Source organism: Gracilinanus agilis, chromosome 4 (genome assembly GCF_016433145.1).
Source record: "Gracilinanus agilis isolate LMUSP501 chromosome 4, AgileGrace, whole genome shotgun sequence".
NCBI lineage: Eukaryota > Metazoa > Chordata > Mammalia > Didelphimorphia > Didelphidae > Gracilinanus > Gracilinanus agilis.
In genome coordinates this window covers 291,311,383-291,317,054 of record NC_058133.1, presented here as the reverse complement: position 1 = coordinate 291,317,054, position 5,672 = coordinate 291,311,383, and the positions used below count along the sequence as shown (strand labels likewise).

The following is a 5,672-nucleotide window of genomic DNA, read 5'->3' as shown; positions in this document are numbered from 1 at the left end:
CTCTCTCTCTCTCTCTCTCTCTCTCTCTCTCTCTCTCTCTCTCTCTCTCTCTCTCTCTCTCTCCCACACACACACCCCCGTCTGTTTCTCTGTCTCTGTCTGTCTCATCCCACCATGTTGAGCATTAAATATTACTATAGAGTTTATGGACAGAAAAAGCAGAAACAGCCACAAAAGTCACTGAATCCTCCAGGAGAAATTATATATAAGACCAGAAATTACTAAAGTTGTGGGGACTCAAATACTATCCTTGAGTTTCTCTACTTGAAAATCATCCAATCCTAAGGAGTTGGTTTTAATTAAATGTGACTAATAGCTGAACTTCACAGAGATAAATAGATGAAGGGAACTGCTTAAAACCTGTGAGGGGACCTATGTTGGTAAAAATTATTACTCTGGTTAAGACCACAGAGAGGCAAATTAATTATGTTGCAGTCATGCCAGAACATAGGCAAAATGCCCAAATTGTTTACCATGCCAATGACCAATTTTTAGACAAAGTGTCAAAAAAAATTTAGGAAAGATCTGTGATGTCATCAGCAAAGGGAATTTTAATGTATATTAATTTTAATGTATAATAATAATGAACTTCCTTCATTATGATAGATAATTACTGTAATAGGCATAAGTTTAAAAGTAGGTGTGTAAGCAGGCTAGGAAAAGCCTTAGCTGGAGGTCATGGACATTCTGAATGGAATGCAGGGGAAGGAGGAAGTGGCTTGTGCCTGAGAGAGATTCCCTGGGGGGTTGGGACAAAAACTGTGGCTGACCCTGGGAGATCTCAGAGCTAGGGGAGTTTTATCCAGATTCCCTGGGATCCTGAGAGTGGTGAAGGCTTAGAGCAGAGGACATCAGACCTGCAGAGCAGCACCGAGTAGGAAGTGGTCTGTGATCTGGTGGACAGCATTGCACACTCTCTCTCCCTACCTGGATAACTTGGATCACCTGTTCTGGTGGAGTTGGCTCCTGGAATCCTGAAACCATCCCTGGATTAGCCGTGAGATCCCAAGTAAAGCCATCCTCAGGTCCTCAGCTAAAATGACCAAACCTGGCTGGAACCAGGTTGGGAGGAACTTTCCCCCTTGTGACTCCAGTACTGCTTTCTTTGGGCCATGTCTTGCTTAGATCTTAGAAGAGTGTAGTTAAGTCCCTTTCCCTTGATCTTGTGGTTTGCCCTTAGTCTGTTAGTGTAGAAAAACCCTATTCTCATCCTTTACCTTAGTCTGTCCCTGATTAAAATGTGTTATTAAACTCTTGCCTTTACTTATCAGCTTCCATAGGCTCTGTCTTGTTGATGCTGGGTGGCAGTTGGAGGCCAAAAGCCATTTCTGTTACAGACATCCAAACAGCCGTTATAACCCAGTCTACCTACTTGTTGGGCCCCATCCTGTCATTCCTGTCTCCCACACACCCACCTGGACCCATATTTACTGTTTAAGGCACCTTTCCCTGGTTTCTCCCTTAACATTACCCATCTCTGATTTAGTAGTTAAGTCTCTAAGGAGTTTCTTAAAGTACAAGGAGGTCATAGGTTTATGATTTAGACATAAACTGTGTTATCATAAGCAAATTAGGAGAGCATGGTACATAGTTAAACTGCCAGATCTATGGATAAGGGAAACATTTATGATGAAAGCATTATAGGATGTAAAATGGATAATTTTGATTTCAATCAATTAAAAAAAGTTTGTACAAACAAAACCAGTGCAACTAAAATTAGAAGGAAAGCAGAAAGCTTGAGAAATTTTTTACCACAACTATCTCTGATAATGGTCTTGTTTCTCAAATATATAGAGAACTGAGTCAAATTTATAAAAATATGTCATTCTCTAATTGATTAATGAAAAACGAGTATGAACAGGCAGTTTTCAGATCAAGAAATCAAAGTTATTTCTAGTTATATAAAAAATGTTCTAAATCACTCTTGATTAGAGAAATGCAAATTAATACAATTCCAAGGTGCCATCTCACATCTATTTGAGTGGCCAATATGGCAAAAAAGGGAAATTAAAAATGTTGGAGGAGATATGAGCAAAATTGGGCACTAATGCACTGTTAGTAGTTATGTTCTGATCCAATGATTCCAGAGAGCAACTTAGAACTATGCTCAAAAGGCCCTAAAACTGTGTACACAGTTTGATCAGCAATGCTAGGTCTATCTCCTAAAGGGAACAAAAAAAGTGGGGAGAAACTATTTGTACATAATATTTATAGCAGGTCTTTTTGTGGTAGCAAAAAATTAGAAATTGAAGGGGTGTACATCAATTGGGGAATGGATGAACAAGTTGTTGTATTTGATTAAAATGGATTACTATAAAACATGATGAGAAAAATGATTTCAGAAAAATCCAAGAAAGACTTACATGAACTGATGGAAAATGAAGTGAGGAGAACCAGAAGAACACTGAACATAGTGACAGCAATAGTTTTTGATGAACAACTGTGAATGACCTAGGAATTTTCAGTGTACATTGATTCAAGATAATCCCAGAGCCTCATGATGAAAAAAAAGCCATCTGCTTTCAGAGAAAGAACTGATATAGTCTGAATGCAGCCCAAAATATACTGTATTTTACTTTCTTTCATTCTCATGCTCATTCTTTCTTTTCCTTCTCCTTCTCCTTCTTCTTTCTTTATATTTTATTTGAGATCTCTTCCACAAAATGGCAAATATTGAAAAATGTTTTACCTGCTTGCACATGTAAAATCTATATCTAATTGCTTACTCACTCAAGAAAGAGAGAGAGAGACAGAGGAAGGTGGGGAAGAAAAGAGAGAATTTGAAACTCAAAATCTAATGCTATTTAAAAACTGTTTTATATAAAACTGAAGAAAACAAAATGTTTTTAAAATTGTACAAAATAATAAAATAAATGGAGGTTAAATACTTTTTCCTAGGGTAAAATGACTAAGTGTCAAATGCTAGATTTGAATGCAAATCTTTCTGCTTCTAAGTCATGCCATGGCCCTCTACACAGTGCACTATGAAATACTAAATAATAACTTCATTGTTTTTTTGTAATGAGTATTTTTTGCCCATGTTCCTTTTGCTGGACACCAGTGGAACCCCATGTGTAGCAAACAAATCCAATTGCTCAAAGTCTTATTTAGGAAATCATAACCCTGTATGTGCCCCCTTGATTTCCACATGTAATAAGCTCTCTCATATTAATTCAATACTCTCTAAAATTAATGTTGTACCTTAACTGAAGCTGACTGGAGTGTATTTCCTATGTCTTTATTAATTAAATAGCTTTCTCTGCAGAGGAGAACATTTTTATCTTTCTCCAGTGTTTCTTGGCTAATTTTGTTTGTTTGTTTCCAAGAGTGAATAGATCTGATTGACTTTCCCAGCTTGAGGAATGAAGGAGCTAGAGTTGTGTGATAAGTAGAATCATTACATTTAATCAGAGTCAACTCTATTTTACCCACACTTTTTGTGAAAACAGAGAAGAGAAACAAAGAATTAAAAAATGAGAAGTTTTATCACCCTATTATCTATTCATATATCATCGTGACATTGGACAGATGGAACTGAACACCTGATTTGATTTTTCTCTTACTTTTTTCCCCACATCTAATGGGTTGGACACCCAAAAAAGGCAATATGATGCTTGAAGGCCAGACAGATGGCTATCTTTTAAAAATGCAAAGGAAAACCAGACAAAAGCCATAAGGCCAAATTACAAGAGTAAGAAATGCTTTGTTTGTAATAGGCTTGTTAGAGGAAAAACCTTTGCATCAAACAATCCAGCCCTAAGAACTGAATTTCAACATAAGACAGATGTTTTACCTTTGCTGAGGTTTGATGTGTAAATAAATAACAAGGAAGGGGGCTTAGAGAGAATGTAAGTATAAATATTACAATCTGGCTAAATACCACCAAAGTTATGTAAGTCTATTGCAGGGTTCACAACTTTGCTGAAATAATGGAGAAATCAAACATAATACAACAAGAACATCCTATGTTCTCCTAACTCACTGTTCAGTTATCTTTTCCTTTTCCAATTATGCTTTCTTGTCTGTCATACATTTTAAAGGTCAAAATATAGTTTGGTTTGTGGTAGTCTTCATTTTTCCCAGATCAGGAGTTATATTGGTGTTTGCTCCCCTGGTCTCCCTACATCCCCAACTCAAATTCCTTTATGCTCCCCTGGGTTTCTATGGCAGTACAGGATAAATCTCTGTCTTACTCATTTTAGCAGTCTAATCTCACTTATGGCTAGAAAGAAGGAACCCTCACACCCCACCCCCCACCCCCACAGCCAGCTGCTTTTAGCATTACCTAGTCTTTGCTTCCCTTCCATTGTGCATGTGAGTTCTTTGTTGTGTAACAAAAGGTAGACCTCCAAGGGACCTCTGGGTTCATCTAGTCCACCTCCCATTTTACAGATGAAGTGGAGGCATGTGTAGGTTAAGTGACTCAATCAGAAATCATAGAAGTAGTAAGGAGCAGAACTCAGACTCAGCCCTTGATCTTCTGGTTCCAAATTCAATAATATTTCCTTGTACCACACTTATTGTGTGGGACTCAAGTCAGAATGCTTTGGGTGAGAAACTGGGAGAAATAAGGATATCATTAGGATAGTGTGATTTGAGGAGGACTAGGAAGGTACAAATAAGGAAAGAATGATAGGTCCTTTGGGTTTTGTAGATCAGCCTCATTTCTTAGCTCTTCCCTTCCACCCCAAAAGTCTGCTTTATTTGTGAAGAAGTCCATAAATAAACACGGGTAGGCATACACACGGGCAAGCTTACAGATTCATAAATGGATATATATGTGCGTGTTGTGTGCCACACATATACACACACATTTCTATGGAGAGAACAACTTGAAAATGTTCTTTTTAATAGGAACCTCTTTTTTCTTCCTTCGAGAGCTCTCTATCACAAGTAGTCATTGTGAGCTGGGGTGTATGCAAGAAGAAGCTAGCCACCCTTCACTAACATGGTGGTACAATGGAGAGAGGAGAGACTAGCACTGGAGTAATTTCTCCAGCTCTGAATTCAGAGCTGGAAGTGAGATTTGAGGCCATTGAATCCACCTCATTTTGAAGATAATTAAAATACTGAGATGTTAAATGACTTGCAGAGGATCACATAACCTCTAAGTTCCTGAGGTAGGATTTCAGCCCTTCTTTCCTTCCTGTCTTCATGTCCCATGTCCTATACACTGCATAGTACTGTTTCTCTTGCTCTCTTGTAGGAATTTAGGTAAGTTATTAGGCTTCCTGGACTTCCAGTTTTCTCATCTATTAAATAAGGGAGTTCAGCTAAATGATTCCTTGAGGTCCCTTATAGATTCTATAATTGTTTCCCTAGATAAACATGTTATTAAGTCAACAATGTAAAAAAAAAATTTTCATTATACCCTTAGTGTTTTCTCTCTGGCTCTACTTCTTTACATCTTTTCCCTACTTGGTTTCAAGTCACCAGAGAGAGACAGGAAGGGAGAGGGGTAGATAGAGAGAGGGGGATGGAGAGAGAGACAGATAGACAGACAGACAGATAGACAGACAGACAGACAGACAGACAGAGAGATGCCCCTCCCAGGATAAACTCATCATTTCTTTCTTCCTTTATTCCTTTCTTCTTCCTTCCTTCCTTCCTTCCTTTCTTCCTTCCTTCCTTTCTTTTTCTTTCTTCTTCCTTCCTTTCTTTCCTTCTTTCTT

At 38.0% G+C, this 5,672-nt stretch overlaps 1 protein-coding gene across 1 annotated transcript in view; it reads right to left on the bottom strand.

Moving 5' to 3' along the window:
- The window catches only part of LOC123247083 (muscular LMNA interacting protein), a 217,887-nt gene that overhangs the window by 14,633 nt on the left and 197,582 nt on the right, over positions 1 to 5,672 (bottom strand). The window lies entirely within an intron of this gene.